Source organism: Eublepharis macularius, chromosome 4 (genome assembly GCF_028583425.1).
Source record: "Eublepharis macularius isolate TG4126 chromosome 4, MPM_Emac_v1.0, whole genome shotgun sequence".
Classification (NCBI taxonomy): Eukaryota; Metazoa; Chordata; class Lepidosauria; order Squamata; family Eublepharidae; genus Eublepharis; species Eublepharis macularius.
Window position 1 is genome coordinate 86,911,475 of NC_072793.1, and position 20,994 is coordinate 86,932,468.

Here is a 20,994-nt window from a genome sequence, read left to right on the forward strand (position 1 = left end):
TCAAAATATTTTCCCTATCAATTAAGAACACGAGAGATTCCCATTTGAATTAAAAGAATAAATTTCCAAAATACGTGATGGAACATACTTACATAATCTGCCCACTAATTAAAAAAACATCTCTAGATAAAACTGAAATGGCCAACTATCTTCCAGTCTAATCTGCCTTTTTTAAGCAAAATGATTGAGAGAACAGTAACTGACCAACTTCATATCTTCTTGGATAGCTCTAGTACTTTTGACCGTATTCATTCTGGATTCAGGCCAGGCCAGGAGATGGAGACAGCTTTACTACCTTTAGTAGGTAATCTCTGAAGGCCCTTCTCTGTGGGGTGTCTGAAGGCCATGCTTCATTATTGCTCCTCCAGGATCTATGTGCAGCATTTGGCTCAGTAGACCATGTCATCTTATTGAGGCATTTAGAGGCAGACGTGGGTATCAAAGGATGTATCTTGGACTGATTTCTCATGGAACAGACTGAAAGGGTCACTTTCAGAGACAAGCTGTTTCTAGAATGGGGACTACCTTACAGGGTTCCACAGGGTACAATCTTATCCCCCATGTTATTCATCCTCTGTGTAAAACCTTTAGGAGAAGTAATGTGTACCTATGAAACTAGATCATGTCATCACAGTACTGAATGATACCCAACTCTATATCTCACTATCAAAATCACCACAGGTTGCAGTGGAAACTTTGGGTCCCTGCCTGACATCAGTGTGCAAATAACTAAAAGCAAACAAATTGAAATTGAACCCAGATAAGACAGAAGTGATGCTCATTGGGAAGGCAGAGAGACCTTGAAGGACATTGTACTCCCCACTTTTGATGGAGTCTGTCTGACCCTTACAGACTCAATTAAGAGCCTACAGGTTAGACTGGATCCAGCACTACTACTATAAAAGCAAGTTAAGGCAGTTGCAAAAAAAATGCTTCCTACAACTTTAGTCTATCTTGGAAGATGGTCTTGACACAACCGATTTGGCCACCTGAATCCATGCCATGATAACTGTAATTCATTGTACATAGGTCTCTCCTCTAAGCTAACTTGGAGGCTCTAGTTGGTGCAGAATGCACTCAGATATTATTGGAAGCTAGGCGAACAATGAGTATTATTCCCATTCTGCAGTCACTCCACTGGCTAACTATCAGTTACCAGTCTCAAATCAAAGTATTGGCTATCACAATACAAAGCTCTTCATGGCCTTTGTTCTAGCATATCTATGGAACAACCTCTCTCCCTATGTTCCTCCACGGCAGCTTCATTCATCTGAACAGGGCTTCTGCAGTTGCCAGCTTGCACATGGGCAAAATCAACAGCTGCCCATACACGTACATTTTCTGTGGTGGCCTCCACTTTAAGGAATGGCCTACTAGAAGAGGTCAGGAAAGTTCTCACTCTCCTGGTTTTCCACAAATGATGCAAAACTGAATTATTCAAGTGGTTTCCCCCCCTTTTTTATTCAGAGAGGAGGGCTGTAGTGTAAGGAAGTGGTCTCAGAGGGATGCATCAATAGAGGGATAGGGACCATGGTCTTGACTACTATGTTCTACTGTGTGCTATCTTTTGCTTTAGGTATGATCCCAAAGCAATGCTGTTTAATGTTTAATGCATCAGTCTTCGAATTCCGTATGATCTGTTTTAGTATTTCTTCAACTCTGTATCAAATTTCTGAAGGTTTTAAATCCTTACACATGTGTGTTTTAGACCCTATTACATTGTTTATTGAAATGTTCTTGAAACTGAGTGTACTAACTGATACAGTGTAATCCACATTGAGTCTCAGTGAGAAAAGTGGACTATAAACAGACAGACAGACAGACAAATACATAACACTACCTTCTTTACTGTCGGGTGCTCAGTCAGCTCAATTCAAACATTACAAAGATATAGAGCCAGAAGTAACTAGCACTTGATTCACCTTTGGAGTTTTCCTTTAATGTGCTAACTAATAATATAGTCATTGAATTTAGCAGGCAAGTCTATCACCCTCCCTTTTCTAGTCCATACTCCTTGATCTGGAGTGTTAATGATGTCAGGCTCCTACTCTTGAGGGACAGAGCCTGGGCTGCCATTCCCTGTAGGGTTCTTCAGCAACAGACTGCAGACAAAGGCTCAGTCATTTGGGGAGGAGGGGGGCTCTGTCTCACCAAGCCCCGATCTCCCTAGTTCCATACCTCCAAACAAGAGTGGAGGAAGGGTGGAATTAAAATGTGATTGATGTTGAGTTTTCTTCTCCCACCATAGCAACTGCTTTTAGTAGTATATGGTGCTATATTTATCTGTTTATTTTTAAAAAATATTTATATCCTGCCTTTCCACAATGCCCAAGATACCTGGCCACATCATTGTTTTTGTTTAGGGATGGTTTTTTAAGTAGTGGATGGATGCTTGTGTTACTGAATGATTTATGAGACATCGAGGGCTAACTTATATGGTCTTTACAAGATTTATTTGATAGCTTCAGGTGAGTAACCATGTTAGTCTGTAGTAGAAGAGCAAGATTTGGGTCCAGTAGCACCTGAAAGACCAACTAGATTTCCAGGGTAAGAGCTTTCTAGAGTCAGAGCTCCATTTGTCAGATACAAGGAGTGGAAAGAGGAAGATGTCTTTATAATCCAGGCAGTGGGTGGGAGGGATATTGTAAATTAGAGTGTCAGAAGCTAGTTATAATATATGTTGTAGTTAGCTTGATAGAGCATGGATGCAAAGTGCAGAAAATTAGTATCTGTAATAAGAGAAAAATACAATGTCCCAGAATATCAAAAAGAACTAAAGAGGATTATAAGGAAATTGCCCACATCAATACAAGAACAAATCTATATGGACACACCAGAGGAACCTTGACCACTGTTTCTGATTGTCATGTGTAGTTTGGTCCTAGGAAACAAACATTAATGATAGAACCTTTATAGCTGAAGAATAAGTTGGGCAACTCTTATGGAAAGACTAAAAGTTTCTAATGGTAACCTTACCATTACTGAAAAATACTGCACGGTATTATTTTCTAGCAACATGGATTTGGGCAGCATTGTAGATCTGGCAGAGGCCAACTCTCAACTGTGGACAGGAATCTGGCAGAGGCCAACTCTCAACTGTGGACAGAAATCAATGTGTGTGGGGAATATTTAAAATGTGCCCTCTCTTTAATCGTGTTTTGATCAGTGACTGGAAATAATATGTTTCTAAAATGCCTCAAGGCCAACTGGGAGGTCCATGTCAGTCAAGTATCTAAACTGATAACTATTCTGAATTTGTCTTGATTTATGCATTTTATCAGGCATGTCCAGAAATTGATTAGCTTGTAACATATTTAATAAGGGTCAGAAACTGGAGACCTCTGGGCCAAATTTAGCCAATTTAAATGTGTCATCTGCTTAGCGACAAGTTGAGGGTGAAGAGTTGTGAGAAAGTTGGGATGTATGACAAGGGAACTTGACAACTGCTCACTTCCTTCTCAAAGTGGAACTCCAGGATATCTTTTTGGCCAGGTATGTATAGTGGCTTGGGATATACAGCATCCCATCATGCCATATGTTGATAGTGTAGTTCTCCTGAGTAAAAGTGTTCATCAAAAATAATTTGCGAAATTCAGATCTGGGTTTCATGGTTCTCCCCAAAAATCCAGGATTTCTGAAATCTGGAAAGATTTTCTTATCTGGTTCGGCAAGGTAGAGAATCCCAGATTTATCTGGCCATTATTCCCTATGGGGAAAATTATCTAGGGGACTGGGCAGTGCGGGGGGGGGGGGGAGACTTTTTCCAACAAACACCAAATTTTCAGGGAACCTATTCCTGACTGTACACAAAAGACCACCCCAAGTTTTAGGAAGATTGGACCCTAATGGGTATACCAGTTTGCACCACAAACCTTTTTTACAGCTACTTGTTTGAGGCTGCACCCACACCTTGCTTTAGGCATTGTATAAGTGTTCAAAACTGCAACTGCTTCACCCTTCCTAAAGGGCAATTTTTCAGGAACATAACTGGAAATCAAATCATACCAGTAAAATGTACTTTTCTCTTTTTTACTGAAGGCTAGGACATACTCTGCCGTGCATGCTCACTCTGTGAATAGCTCCAAGGATAAAAGGGAGATGTTCTGAATAATGTTTATGCTAATCATATGTATGGAGACTGGCATTTTCAGCTCGGAGTAACATAGAAGACAAGGGAAATAGGATCTTCTTCCTCAGTTTCTTCCCCCCTCCTAACAGTTTATTGAGATTCTATTGTAAGAAAAAGGAAACATAATCTATCACAGAATATATAATGCAGGGTATGTTAATACAAATATACTCAAACATTCTCTTGGTGTATTCCTCCCCCTTCTCCATTACTTTATGTTGAAAAGAAAGATCTACAAGATACAGAGTAAAAGAGGGGTGGTGTTGAGAGAAGCCTACAATGAATTCAGAAAAACACTGCCGAAAAAGGGGGCACATCTTTGCTCACAAATGGCAGAACTAGCCATCATGGTAAATGTGGAGTTGGTACCATCAAGGGCAATGCCACATTCCTCCATGCAGGGATTGGAGGGGAATGATAGAATTGTTTTTACAGTGAAGTACTCCTCACTTCATGGAACCTCCCTAGAGGCTTCAGCAGGAAAGATGGAGAGTGTGACCCTGTTGATTCTTTTACACTATAATCAACTTTGTGAAGGCAAAATACTGGAAGAGTAAACCATGTTTGCTTTCTTGAGTTCCTCTGGAAAAGGACAGGATGAAAATACAATAGATTTCTCTTGAGCCTGACTGCTGCTAATTTTTATTGTCTGGTTTGTGATCTTATTATTAATTTTTAACTCTTTGCTTCTGCTTTGTGATTTGAGGGTAATTTACTATCTGCTGCTGTTTCTGAGGCTGAGTTAATTATTTGCTACTGCATAGTTGTTTTAAATTGTTTTATATCCTGTTTCTACCAGTATAGGGCCGATTCCAGATGGCCAGAAATTGCGGTTTTTCTGCGGAAATAATTGCTTACCGGCCACGCGTTCACTTTCGTCTCCACCCGCTTTGTCTCGCAGCGTGCCATGCCGTCCCGCTTCCGGATGTTCGCACGGCCAACTGAGGTACCCGGGACTAGTTGTTTCCTCCCCATCACAGTTGACGTCGGGGGCCTCCATTGGTTCACATTTCGGGTTTTTTTAAAAATTTTTTTTACATGTTTTGCGCAAATGCGCAAATGTGCAGGTATGCGAATATGCAGCATTGACTTTTGTGTGCTTTTGTGCATTTGTGCATTTGTGCACATTTGCGCAGTTTGATGTGCGCAAACGTGCAACTGTGCAAATGGTGCCCGGTTTTAAAAAAAAAATTAAGGGAATATTGTTGCTGGCCGGCCGGCAAAGGAAGGAGGGAAAGGGGAGGGCCTTTCCGCGACGACGAAGCGTCCAGAAGTGTGCAAACCCACAATACCGCGTTCACACTGTCCGCTTATAGAGCGCAACTGAGTGCCATGGACCGCAGGTAAGCCGGGACGGGAAATTGCGGGTTTTTACGAGTGAGGTCACTGAAAAAGCGAAAGCACTCACTCTATTTGTGCCTGTCTGGAATCGGCCTATGTTTAAAGATTTTTGTTGTGAACTGCTTCAGACAGTTTTAATGGAATGCAATTTTTTTACTCAATAAATAAGAGAGTAGAGATAGGGGAAAGCAAATGAAATGAAGATAGCAGAAGAAGAGGATGGTGGCTGAGGACAAAGTTTTGGAACTTGAGGAGAGGGCAAAGGAGAACAAGGTAGAGAAAAATGGAGGAAAATACAGGGGTGTCAATGAAGATATTTTTCTTTTCCCTTGTTGAAATTGCAGAAGTTTAGCAAGAAGTTTAGCAGAAAATAAAGGAAGAAAGAGGACCATGAAGAAATGAGTTAGAGACCTTAGGAGAAAGTTAATTGGAGACAATAGGGAGTTATCCTGGAGCAGAAAAAGGGGAAAAAAATAAACATACATATTTTGGAGAAATTCTTAATGACCATTGGTCTTCATCCAGAAGCATTCAGTTGACCAAGATTAGGAAAGGAAAAAGCCGATCAGCCAGGGGTCTAGACAAGAATTACTTTCGGAAGGACAAAAGTGTGTGTGTGTGTGTGGGGGGGGAGCAAAATACATTTTGTAATGGCAAAAGAAATTGAAGTGTCAGGCAACAGTTGGGAGGAAGCGAATAATGACCATTAGAACAAAGAATAGAACAGAATTTAATTGTGTGGAAACTGGAGGTCATCAAAATGTTGATGGGTGGAAGGAGAAGGTCATGACACATGCACTAGATGAAGAAGGCTGACACACACAGGCAAGGGAACACTGCACCAAATTTTATTTATTTAAAACAAGCAAACTACTTACCACCGATATAATTGATTTATAGTGATGCAAATGTATTTTTGTAGTCTAATATTTTCCTTCAAGAAATAAAATGATCAAGCATTTTTAAAAAACTAACTATTGTTACATTTAAGTAATTACACTTTTAATTTCTTTATTAATACTAATTGTATCTCTGCTCTTGAAATTCTGGCATTGACATTATACAGCATTGCTTTTAATTGAAGGGAACATCACCACATGCACAGAATGAATAAATGGGCTCTCTCCTGAATCTATGGCCAGATGAAAGATGCATACTGCAGTTGTTATCGGATTTTCATCCACTCTGCCACTTGCATGCGTGAACGGTACTCAGTCTTTAATGATAATTAAATGATAAATAGTATTCACCATGAACCTTCAGGACAGGCTGGGGTGAAAACATGAATTGTATCAAACAATACTTTATAATATAGGCTTAGTCTATCCTGATTTTACTTCATGTCAACTTCATTAAGTGCCCTAGTATTATGGGAGAAAAAGAACAAAAAATTATCCACTTTCTCTACACCATTCACAGTTTTATAAACTTCTATCATGTCCCCTGTCCCGGTTATTGTTTCTCTAAACTAAGCTGGTCCGGCCCCCTTAGCCTTTCATACTTCCTATTTATGATGTGTTTAAAGAAAGTTTTATTATTTGTCTTAACTCTTTTTAGCAACATGTTCCTCAGATTGTCTTTTTGTTTGTCTTATTGTCAATTTATATTTGCTTCGCAAGAATATGTGCTCCTTCTTGTTCATGTCATTCAGGCATGGCTTTGCAGGCGAGTGCTGAGTGCGGGAGGAGAGTGGAGAGGAGGCACGGCGACAAAACACACAGACACAGTGCTGGAGGTAAAGAGGCCACAACTTTATTGAGATTACAGCTCAGGGAGCAAAGGCGCGCATAGGGCACAGATCCGAGCATCGGCTGACCCGTCTGCCAAGCCGATGACCCACACGCCCCCTCAGACCTGTGCTGAGGGGGGGAACCATGGGATGACAGTCAGTGGGATGCCACGTGGGTGTACACCCCTCTGTGAACCATCCCCTGCCACCTGGGAGTGAGGTGGACTGACAGCCCCCGACTGGGCATGCACCGGCCATTCCTCACTCCCCAGACCCCTTATGGGGATCCCCATAATAGGGAAACTGAGCCTGAGGGCCCTGTTTCCCCCCAAACGGATCGGTGCCCAATGCCCAATACGCCACAAGAGCCACAAAATGGCTCACCGCCAAAGCCCCTAGAGCTGCAAAACCAAACCAAGAGGGCCCCTCAAGAGCCCTGCAACCACATGTCCAGGCCCCAGTCGGACAGGCTCCACCAGGTGAGAACCATTGTTGTTCCACGCTAGCTGACCAGGGAAGAAGCACCCTGCAGGCTCCACCGGCCACCCCATGGGCTCAGCCCCCAGCATCCTGTTCAATCAAGTCTGGGCACTGTGATCTGCTCCAGCCTCTTGTCCCAGGAGGCACATCCCAAGCTGCAGCCCCCTGAGGAGCTCCCCTGTTGGTCCTGAAGAACTGCAGGATTCCCCTGAGGCCACAGTTAGGATCCACTGTGCTGTTGCATCCCTCGAGGACCTAGCCACCTTGTCACCACTGGACCTGGCAGCCGCATTCCCTCTGGCAAGTCTGCACTGGAACCAGCAGAACCTGCAGCTAAAAGAGAGAATCAGCAAAGAGCTTGGTCTTCATCAATGTAGCTTGGTTCCTCCGGCTATACGAATCCCCTATCCACAGCAGGGGGAACCCCAGATCATTCCGCCAGTGACCATCTCTCCCAGGAAATAGAGGAGAGGATGGACCACCCCAATAGCAAGGACAAGCCATCCATGGTGACTCCTGCTCTCTGCCCAGAGGAAGGCAAAAAACCTCTAGGACCCCAGAGCCAATCAGGCCTGGAGGAAAATTCCTTCCTGACCCCAAATTGGCGATCGGCATTACCCTGGGCACGTGAGAAAGGGCCACATGTGCTAGACCCTGAACACACCTCTTTTGATGTTGGAGGGCAAGGCCCCATGCCCTCCCCTGGGAAGATCAGCACATGCATAGATATGGCTATGGACATTGGGTAACTAAAGCCAAATACTAAAGCCTCATCTTAGAGGGTTGCTGGGTGGAGGAAGCAAACAATCCAAGAACCCTCTTGCACCCGCAAGTGGTTACAAATTCTGCCGTTCCTTGGCAAGTCCCGCCCATAGCTCCGCCCAGGATACCCTTGAAGAACCAATCCCTCAGGCTTCCAAAGTGCGGATTCTGCGTCCTGCCACAAACTGGACTGAAGAACAATTTTGTTAGCTGACAAAGTAAGATGCACTTGCGCACAATGTGCCTGAATAAGACTGCAGGGCTACCTCCTTAGAACGCTTGATACAGTGAGTGCACCACTGAACAGCGTCAAATTGTTCCAGACTCCCTGAGAACATTTTGTTACCATGATATCCCATTTCAAAAGTAGATAATTTAATGCACGTTGAGCCTGCATATCTCTATCTACATGTATCTATAATTATATATCTTACTGCCTATACAAAGAGTAGAGTGATCCACAAAGGAATCTTGGAGGTAAGAGAAGAGAAAGCTGGGCATTATTTACTTACGCTCAGAGAATGAAGAGAACTGGCAGTACAAGGAGGGGAATGAATATGGTGGCATATACTACAAACTACGTACCAAATAGCAAGCGCCTTCACAGTAGGCTTTCTGGACTGCAACCTGGTGCTCATGCTCCCAACACCAGTTTACAATTCTGTGCCTGTTCTGCCTGGAATCTGTCCATGGAATGGAATTAAGGCTGAAGCACTAGCTCGCCACAAGTTTTATGTTCTATTATGGAGTGCAGATCGCAGAAGCGCCTAATGCTGGATACCTAAAGGGGTATGGGACATGTTAATCTATTATTTCCCTTTAACACAGAGGCAAAACATGCTGTGCCTGATTGCAATGGAGAATCGGCCCTTCCAGCCAAGGTTACCAGGATTTCAAACCCTTCCACAGCAGCAAATACTGAGCCACTTTACATAGAAGCTTACCATAATGCTCCTGACCAGTTTGGAGAACTAACAATGTGCCATTACTGGCCACCTCCACGCACCCCGGAGATCAAGAGATGCATGCTGAGAGTAACTGAGTTAATCAATGTGCGTTAATTACCCAGCACCAAACGTGTTCTCTTATTCAGGGTATTATATTGTGACGTAAGGAAAAATGAGAGACTATGTCACTGTAAAATCTGCAGAGACAAGATGGAAATGTGCGTTGGAAAAACCATGATCCATTCCCCATGTGGGAATGTGGCTGTGGGTGCAATAGAAAGAGAGAGGTCCCCCTAGCACCAAGCCGCCAGGCATGGGATCATGCCTAGCCTAAATGGTAGCCCTGCAATGAGTTCCATGCACAACAGTACAATCTAATCACTTGTGAGCATGCTTATGCTTCCTGGCCTTCAGTTAGTGTAGCCAGGGAACAAAACAGCAGCACTAACTGCCTGTATTGAACCTCTTAGGTAGGTAACCAGCTTGGAATCTCTTCTCTAGCCATCTGCCCAATAGGATATAGAAACCATGCCAGACATTTTAAGTGAACGTATCATAACAGAGGGACAGAGATACTAATTAGATACTGCAACTTTAATAAGAAGCTCGGCAGCACCTTGGTCCCCAACCAGATAATTCCAGCATAACTCTGATTTTTTTTTGCTTGTTTGTTCCTGTCTGTTTGTTAGTTGCTATTTATTTATGCTTTATCCTAATTATTTAATTTGTCCCAGAACTCCCTTCACTGGGCTGTACTCTCTAACTCGCATGCTGGAAGTTGAAGGTGCCACTGGCTATCAGTTTCACTTTATCTGTACAGCATGCCTGCATTTAACTCTGCCATTTCCTGGTCAGCATGACTGCAGATTAATTATTTTAATAAGTGCTGTTCAGCCTGCCTTCCCAGTTGGTGACCTGAGAATTAAACCTCCTCTGAATGTTGGTTACAGGTTTGACTCACATTATAGCTAATCCGAAGAAGCGAGCCATGGATTACAAAGGCTCATACCCTACCGCAAATTTTGTTAGTCTTATAGGAGCTACTGGACTCCTGCTCTCTTTACTGCTACAGAGACTAACACAGCCACCCATCTTGCCAAAGCCGTCTGAGTGCATCTATCCTCCCCTGGGAACCACCACGGTTTACCTTCCTCATTAGTCTGGGACACAAAGCTCTTTTCCAGCCTGTGCACGAGTGTCAGATCTCTCTAATGTGACTAGCGTTGTAAGTAACTGCAGCAATGTATACGAAATATGTGGGATACCGAGCACTAGAAGTGCTGAGCCTGAGCAAAGTCCAATGCCCCACAGCCAGTTTCCAGCAGCAGCGATTTACCTAGGGAGCCGACCCTGTACCCTGAAGGTCAATTGTAATACCAGGGGATCACCCAGTTACTACCTGGGAACCAGCTGTCTCACCATAAAGACAAGCCTAACCAGAATAAAGCCAATGGCTGCTTCTCATCAAATAATGACTCCCAATTGTTTGAAATGCCTTTCCCTTTTCAGTACTGACCCTTTAGCTACCAATTGGGAAGAATAAGAATGTGAGGATGTGAGACAGGAGCGTTCTTCTAGCTGTTAACCCCATAGTTGCCAGTGGGTTGCTAGAACAAGCAGGGCATATACCCCAATACCAGATCTCACAAAGCATGTCTCTCTGTCCATGTGAGAGCACGCACGCTCCCTCTCTCTCCCACAGTTACCCCTTTCAGGTTGCAACTTCCAAAACAGGAAGTCGCCTGGCACTACCAGGGGTGGGGGCAGGGGTGGAAAAGGGGGGTTGGCCCTTCCCCATGCAAATGGGAAGTTTACTGGCTAGCTTAGGGAGAAAGGATAGTAGCCATCCCAAGCAGCTAGGAGGTCCACCAGGAGAGAATCCACCTCCCTCCCCTTATTTATTTATGTATTTTTTTTGTAATGCATAGTCCTTTCTTATTGTGACTCAAGCTGGACTATACAAAGACTATTTCTTGGATGCATGAGGCAGGAGGAGGGACACCCTTTTCATACAACGGCAGCATCCCTCCCCCCTCCCCACAATGTGATCTCTTCCCTTCCAGGCTCCCAGTGAGGAGGGGGAGAGGAGAGCCGGCGCTGGGCAACTGTAGGGCTATGATTATGCTTTGGATGCCAGAATGCGGTGCTGCTGCTCCTCCTCATCGCACCTTCCCCCACCCGTCCATCAAGCCGCAAACACTGAGGGGAAGCTGGGTTGAACAGGGCTCAGAGGCCACGACAGTGCGAGGGGCCGGGGCCAGAGCGCACACCAGACCCACCCCCCAGGGAGGTCCCCCCTCCCCCCGCCAAGCTGCACAGGGCTCTCCACCCGAGAGGGATGAAATGTGATAGCGGTGTGATTGAGCGCACGCCACCCCCAACTCCGGGAAGTTACCTCGAGCTGGCCCGTGCCTGAAGGAACAGAAGCAGGGAGCCCGCCTTACCTAGCATCCGCTCCCTTCCTTACCACCAAGGGCCAGGCACACGTAAAGCGCCTGGCCCCGCTTCCCTGCTCCGGCACGATGGCCCTCTGGTCCTCTTCCCATCGGTATTGCTGGTGCTGCCTAAACGGCTTTGTGCAGCCCGCATACTCCTGCTGCCGCCGCCTCGCACAGCCCGCTTGTGGCCGCCTCGCCTCGCGGCCTGTTCAGCCTTCTCGCCTCGCAGCTGCCTCGTCCTTTCTCGCCTCGTGGTCTCCTCATCTCGCATCCGCTTGCCGCCGCCACCGCCGCCTCGCGCAGCCTCCTTTCCCTTGGCGCCGAGACCTCGTGGCATTTGCGCGGCACTGGCAAGCAGGCCCCTGGCACATCCTACCTCCCTGCCGCCATGGGCCAAGTGCTGAAGGGCGGGGGCCAGCTTCCCAGGCCTGGAGCTGCACCGGATGAACCTGGGCATGACCCCTGGCCCCTGGTCTTTCCCCGCCCCTCCACAACATGGCGGCCACCATGCCCTCTCCCCACTCGCCTCCCCCGCAACGCCCGCAATCCAGTCCCCCAGGTGAGTCTGGGAGCCGTTGCTTCTTTTTTTAAAAGGAAACCTTTTATTTATTTGTTTATGTCAGGTTCTGCCATGGGCACGGCAGTGCCCAGCGCCTGAGCTTCTGCAGGGATAGTCCCAGAGGTGTCCCGGTTCAGTGTAGGCTCCCGCCTAGTGGAAGGAGGGGGTATACATCACACTCGGACCCTCTCAGCCACTTCTGGGCCTACAGGGATCTGTGGCTTGTCTGTGGCTGCTCCTGGGTCTCCTGGAGTCTGCTGGCTGCCTTCTTGCCTGTCAGTGGCTCCCTCGGGCACCAGCATCCCACCGCTTTCTGCCTGCTGGGGCTGCGTAGTATCTCCTCCTTATGCCAGTGTCCAACTGCCCTTTACACACTGTGGTGGCGGTATACCTTTTGCAGGCACCGGATGCCATGGCTGCAGTAAGTCCGAGGGATGTGGATAGCTCATCCCCTGACAGTTTACATACTTCATTTGTAGCCCACCTCAGTTACATAGAATAAGACATCCAAAAAACAATCCAGTTGGACTAGGATTACAGAACTGGAAAACAATGCAGACAAACAGACCCTGTTGAAGGAATGACACCATAATCCAGAAAGTAGGTTACAAAGGTAGAAGACAATGAAGAAAAAGCAAGGTGATACATGCACTAAGTACTGCAACAGACTACAATCCTATCAGTATATCTAATTCTTATGTAGCCATATCTGTGGATACTTAAGTACAGAGATTGGAACTATGGACAAATTAGACATATCTTTATTCAATCTGAGGAAAGCAACAGGTTTGCAGAAATACCTGAAAGAAGGTGTGTGTGTCAAAAATAATAAACAGAGCGCCTGTAGCTTTAAGAAATGGATGCCCTCAGTGGCTGTTGCTTGACAACCACAACAGTTTTGCCAAACTTTCAGCCTTGGTTTCTGCCAGTAAAAGGTAGTGTGGGCCTTTTCAGGGTTATTTTGGCCTTTGACGGGAGTATTCATCTTGGCCAGGCCCACCAGCAACCACCAGACAACTTGCTACCACCTGACTTGCATGACTCACTAAAGTGCAACTGCTTGCTACTGTTCAACAGCAGCCACTCAACGAAAGCCAGTGTGGTGTAGTGGTTAGCCTTTCAAACTGATCTGGAATTCCCATTCTGTCATGGAAGCCCCTGGGTAACCATAAGCCTATTGCACATTCTCAGCCTAACTGATGTCACAGGGCTGTCACAGGGTTGAGGGTACAATAGAGAGAGGAGAGCTGTTTTGATTTCATATTGTGGAGAAAGGTAGGTATAAATAAATAAATAATAAATATAGATGAAGATTGAGAGGCAAATAAAAGATTGGTGGGTAAGTTGGAGGAAAAAAATGAAACATTGAAAGGTGAGGATTTGGGGCTGCTAGGAAGAAGAAAAGAGGAAATCGTATGGGGAGAGGATACTGGTGAAAGTGAGATGCCCTACACACTTATTTTCAGATTCCCCACTGTGTAACTGGTTTGGAGGCTAGCACTGTGCAGTAGCTGGAACCTAACCACACTAAGGAACACAGAGGTTATATGTCGACATACTGTAGTGTACATTAGGGTGGAACTATGTGTGTGTAAAGTGCCATCAAGTCACATCTGACACAGGGTGACTCCATAGGACTTTCAAGGCAGGAGACAAACAAAGGTGTTTTGCTATTGCCTGCCTCTGCATAGCAACACTGGACTTCTTTGGTGGCCTCCCATCCAAGGACTAACCAGGGCTGACCTTGCTTATTTGATGAGATCAGGTGAGACTGGGCCACCCAGGGTGGGGTTATATCAGTAACTGACATATAGATATAAGGGTATGTCAACATGTCAACTGGTGGTGAAAAGTGCCGTCAAGTCGCAGTTGACTTATGATGGTGCTGTAGGATTTTCAAGGCAAGAGACATTCAGAGGTGGTTGGCCATTGCTTGCCTCCACATAATGAGCCTAGTCTTCCTTGGTGGTCTCCCATCCAAGTACTAATCAGAGCCAACCCTGCTTTGCTTCTGAGATCTGACAATATCAGGCTAGTTTGAGCCATCCAGGTCAGAGCAGGGTGGAATTCTCTTTCCTTAAAACTTTACTGGTTTTACCCCGAATACATTACATCAAAGATCCAATTCTCACTTTAAATATAGCAAGGTTAGAACTGAGTAGCACTTTAAAAACCAGCTAGATTTTCAGGGTAAAAGCTTTCAAGAGTCTAAGCTCCCTTCATCAGATACCAGGTAACAGACAAAGGGAGCTTAGACTCTTGAATGCTTATACTCTGAAAATCTAGTTAGTCTTTAAGGTGCTACTGCACTCAAAACTTTCTGTTCTACTGTAGACCAACACAGATATCCACTTGAAACTCACTTTTAATATAAACTATTTTGAATAGGGAGGCCTGATTGCCAACTCTTTAATGATATGAAAGAATAGCTTTTGTATTAAATAAGTGGATTTTATCTGACCTCAACTTGGAAATCCTGCATGTTTTGTTCATTCTAGCATATGAATGCTGGATGATACAATGTAATGTAGGCTAATAAAATAAACACATAACATTTCTGCATTTATGAATGATTTATTCAGTACTTATAACTTCTCATCAGCAACAAATGCACATTCACTCAGCACACTGGTTATATCATTCTAAATAACTTTATTGAATCTACTTAAGTCCTTTGCAGCCCATTTGGCAATCCTGAAAAATAAAATCAATCCCAGGATATTGACAATCCCTTACTTTTCTGCAATGAGGATATGCTACATTGCATGAGAACAAAGGTTTTATGTGTGTCAATAGCGATTTCACAGCACCAAATATTGAACAGTCAATAATTACAAGTCCTTAAACCTTCTGCTTTAGTGTCAGCATATAATATTAAGTGTATCATAATTCCAGGTGCATATTCTGACTATTTTAAATAAATATTGCATATACAAGTGCTGGAATTAAATGTTGCATTTGAAGTCTTGGGCTGTTTTATGTCCCTATCAAAATTCCAATGCAAGTTTCCAAACTTAGAGATGGGCACGAACAGCAATGCAAACAAAAAAAGCCACGAACAGCCCAATCTGCTGTTCGAGAACAAGATGTTTGTGAGGCCCCATTCTAAATGAACAGGTGGTCATTGCAAGCATTGTTCATTGCTGTTCGTCAAGCCAGACAGTCTGGCACCTGCAATCAATTCCCTTGGCAACTTAGGCAAGGATTGTCTGAACTCTGTCTGAACTCCTGCTGTTGCCCTGGAAACCTCAATCTAAGCCCAATTTAGCTTGATAGGCAGGTCTTCCTTTCAAGTGTGGAGCTCCAAATTTGTTACAAGGGAGCAAAGACCAGGGGGGAAGGGGGCTTCCAGCTCTGGCTTTGCAGACAGTGGAGAGGGAGAGAGACAGCTGCTGTTGGCATTTTGATAGAGAGAGTGCATTGGAGCTTGAATTTTCTTTGTGTGTGGTGGGATAGGGATCTACCCCTTCAAGTTCCAGGGCTGCTGCCAGGCTCTGGGGCCAAGTTATTATTAATTATTGGTACCTTTCCTGGTGCCTGCTCAGGTCCGGTTTCTGGGATTGGTGCAGTAGGGATCTTGACCAAATTTGGGTGCTGGCTGGAGGAGAGCCTGCTGGCCCCCATGAACATCCAACCATGAACATGTTTGTGAACAGGTCATGCTCGTAAGTGTTCATGAGTCCCTGTTTGTGGATGGGAACAAACAATGAACATCACGTTCGGTTTTTTTGTTTGTGCCCATCTCTAACAGAATCATTTACTCTTCCAAACTGGTGAGAAATATTTTTATTATATGAACACATGCAGCTTCCTAATACCAACTCAGGTAACTGGTCTATTAAGGTCAGTGTGGACTACTCTGATTGGCAGTTGCTCTCCAGGGTTATAGGCGGAGGCTTTTCACATCTAATGCTACCACTTTTTAGCTGGAAATGCCATGGATTGAACTGGGGACATTCTGCATGCAAAGCAGATGCTGTACCACTGAGCAAGTGATATCACTAATTACATAGGACAACAATTCCTCAACAATTGGGCAATACTTAATCCTGGTTAAGAGTTCAACACTGCTGAACAATGTTATGAATGTATTTTGATAGCTTCCTTTGAAATGAACCATAATCTCAAATCTAAAGAAACAAAAGAAAGCAAGCAAAAACATGCAGAAACGGAAGCCACAAACTGGGATAGTGGGGGGAAGTAACAAAATATAAAACGATTCCCATATTTTATTTTAAAGTAATCTCTATTAGAAAGTTCTGTCGTTACTGGATATTATAGATAGTGGCCATATTAATCCATTACATACTAATAATTTGCAAGTCTTATTTTGGCTTCTTTCTATTTCTCATGTAGCTTCAACATGAGGAGATTATAGGAAATGCTTTTCAGTCTTTCTCTGACAGACATAATTACTGGTTCCCTTGTATATAAACTATCTGATCCTTCCCTGAATCCTGCCTTTCTTCCCCAGTAGATGAACATGGTACTTAACCCATAGCACTTAATTCTCCAGTCCTGTAGCATTTTCACCCATTGCCTTTTTGTTACCAGATGCATGTCTCTGATTGACAGAATGACTAATCTATTATAACCATGTTTTCATAATTAGTCCCTCTGAGCTATCAGTGACAGCATAGGTAGCAGCCTGTTAGAATATGTTTTTCCCATTTATAATGTGACAACTAGGTACAGAAAAAGCATCACCCATAACTGTTAGAAAACTTATTGAGAGTTGTTTTCTTTAGTTGTTTCTTCCATAACCCTTCTATTGATGTGGCAGCAACAAGGACAGTATTCTTTTAAAGGTTGGCACAAAACCCCATCCAGAAACTCATCAGTATATAGAATTATAACTTGGTGCCTTGGAAAGTAATTCCCTCACACCTGCAATACACCATCACTCAGATTAGCAATAGACAGATGAGGAACCTACAAGGACTTGTGGGGTCACATTATTTTCCCCTTCATTTTCTTCCTCAAACTACTTCCTCTTTTTCTCATCCTGGCAGCCTCATATCCTGTCCCCATTCCCTGCGTTTTTCTCGTTCCCACTGACCAATCAACATTAATTTTAACCATCTCTCCAGTCTTCAGATTTATTTATTTACTTCATTTTTACTCTGCCTTTCTCCCCAATGGGAACCAAAAGCATCTTACATGATTTTATGATCACAACAACTCTGTGAAGAAGGTTAGGCTGAGAGAGAACGACTAGACCAGCAAGTGAGTTGTATGGCATCAAGTTGCTGCCATCACTGCACCTTAGTAAGTTGTTCAAATTGCATGTTAGTTGCTGCTGGGCCTGATGCTGGTGGAATATAAACAACAAACCAAATTGCACCATCAAGTTTACTACTGCTTGTGAGAAAGTTAAAAAATGGCAGGAAAAAAATAATGCTGTATTCCAAACTTATTTATTAATTTACAAACTACTTTTTAAATTGCAAATGAAACTATGTGGCCTATAGTATAGGATGGCTAATCATTATCTCATAGCAGAATGGGGGAGGGGGGTGTCTGAGCGGTTAAACTGGACCACTGGCCCCACAGAATACAAGTTGGAAGTAACGTCTGAATGATCAGGAAGGCTATTTTGTGTGGCATGTCACAGTACAGATTACAGCACTTCAGCAATACATTCCCTTGTCTATTTTTTAAAGCTTTAAGTTTCCATAGAAGGCTCATGGATGAGCAATTCTGTTGTGGAGAGTTTACTTCAGGGCTTTACCATCAGATCTGTTAACTGCTGAATGATGTGCATTGACACCAACGATTCAGTGGGTGACAGGGAAGTGACATTTACCTGAATTGTCTGTTTGTTTTGTTCCTGCACTTCTGGATCAGAAAGAGAAAAAAAATCTTCCAGTGCTTCAGGTGATTGTTTATCACAGAGAGGGGCATTTGGGAAGTGAAATGGCTAAGTCACTTGTATCAACAAATCCATCAAAATGTCCTCAAAGAAACAAATCAATGTTAAATAAAAAAGGTGACCACTGACATGTAACACAAGTGAAATGAGGCGTGCTAGGAAATAATGCAGTATACCACACTGATGTGTCATAGGACTTTGAACAACACCTCTCTACAGCTCCTGTATGACTGGAATTAGAGAGTGGATGCCAAGACTAACATGAAAAAGGCCGTTCTGTAAATAATGAATGCACATTACAGGACTTGAAGAAAGTAGCCAATAATTTTGATGGGTTCTCTTTGTTTATTCATCTTTTCCAATTGTTTTAGGAGCAAAAAGGTAGACTAAAAACAGCAATATCCAGTTATACCAAGATTGCATAATAGCCACCTTTACAAACCAGCCCAAACTGGAAGCCATTCAAACTCAGACTTTAATCTTTCTCTAGTCTGCAAGGCGGGGGGGGGGGGCATATCCTATGAAATCAAGCTGTTCTGTCTTGGTAATGAGATGTTTACAGTTTTAAAAAGTGGTCTTGATTCCCCACTAGGTGAGGAGTGGGTCAGCATCAGTCTACTGTCCTCCCCCCACCATTTCCATAACCTTCAAGATTTACAACATGGAAATATACACTCAAACCAGAATACAACACCAGCCAATGACTGTGGTCCAATAACAGTTAGTCAATTTCCACCTGGGGAAATTGACTAACTGTTCTGCCCATTACTGCGCCAACTACCTTTGTTTACAAGCCTGCTTCTTTTCAACCTGCTTGCATCTGTCCAATTTTTCCTGCTTCCTCCCTGCTTATCTTCTGCTCTATTTGCCTACCTTTATGATGGCTGCATTCTGTTCCAACTTTCCTTGTGTGACTTGTACTTAATCCTATCATAGGATATGCCTCTGAACTGCTTCTCCAGTGGTCTTGCTTCCTAAAGCTTGTGGAATCCTGCTCCTGTCATGATAAGGACATAGATCTGTAGACCTGTGAGATTCAAACTGACCTGTAATTCATCTTTTCTAACCAAGTCCTGGGAAAGCAGGTTTCCTCTCAGGAAGAAAAGTGCAACAAATGCTGTCAAGGCAGAATGCCATTGCTCTAATGGACAGCTGTCCTTGGGATGTTTGTTATAGCTAACATCCTGGGATGGATAAATGTATGTTGTTCTAGCCTTTGAGATGCCACCATAAAGCAAGTGGCAGATGTGCACCTATGCATAAGATAAGAACAACTTGGCCATGGATAAGAGCAATTTGGCCATGGAGGACTAGTTTTAACTCCCCAAGAGGGTCTGCCGCCCCCCCTCCTTGAGGAGGGGAGAGGGTTTAAAGGGGGCTGTAGCCTTTTGTGTGTATGGTTCATTGGGGATGGAGGAAGGGGGCACTAGAGGGGGCTTACCTCTCCAAGAGATGTTTATCCATCCCTGGAGGGGATGTTCAGGTACTGTCAGTAATTTTCAAGTGATAGTAGGGGATGGTCAGATACTATTGGTAATTTTCAAGGGATAGTTGGATATTATACATTTTCCTTTTTTTCTTTTTATTAGTTGCTAAGCCTAGTGCACTGTTCTTCCTATACATCATTGTGCTCTCTGTATTTTATATTCAACTGTAGGACAATAAAGATCTTTCTTTAATTCAAACTGTGTCAGTGGTGTTCTTCTCACCCACAGACCTCCTGCTCAGCCATTTGCTAGAACTTTGCACATGCATAGAGGGTCACCATTTCCCCAAATGGCAAGTGAGGGGTTACACCTTTTCAGCTTGGGTAGTGGTGGCTGACCAAAGGAACTGAAGACTGGAAAGGAGAGAGAAGCCCTCCAGTCATAATAGCTCCAGAGCTATATTCCAAGTCTGCTGAGACTAATCCTTTTAAATAATACAATAATAGTAACATTTGCTTTATATACTGCCCTTCAGAACAACTTAACAACCACTCAGAGCAGTTTACAAAGTGTGTTATTATTATCTTCATGACGATCGCTGTGTGAGGTGAGTGGGGCTGAGAGAGCTCTGGAAGAGCTATGACTGACCCAAGGTCACCCAGCTGGATTCAAGTTGTAAAGTGAGGAATCAAACCTGGTTCTTCAGATTAGAGTACTGCTGCTCTTATCCACTACACCAAACTGGCTTAAAATGCTTTTATGACTGTTGCTGATAGGGAGAAAGAGAGAAAAGAATTTAATATAGACTTTAAATTCATGTGAATAAGATTTGTTAATAAAGATTTGAAAACTGCATCTAGAAGAGAAGATGCAAGCAGCTTATTGAGTAGCCTTCACAATAAGCTAGTGTATGAAAACTGAGATGGGGGTCCAATGAGAAGGCTAGCTGCTTCTGTTTCCAAGAACTGTGCTTCTGCATTGCTTCTATTTTCCTGGAGCTAGAGTGTCCTCAGAGGAATACAGGAGGAAGAAAGGAATGGATGAGCAAGCTTGCGTACTAGTACTTGTTAAAGATGCTTCTATGTGGGCAACAAAAGTACTTAATCCAGCACAGATTTCATCTCTTTCATGGGCCAATTGTTGCAAGCCTCAAGAGACCTCAGTATTATGCAACCATTTCTTTTTTTAACCTGAACATCCACAAATTATTCCTTACTAGGGATGTACATCTAGAAATTTTTTGTTGTGTTTTTATGTCTGGAACTGTTGAGTGAAATGTTTATTTTGTTTGGGTAGTTTTCTGGTAGGGG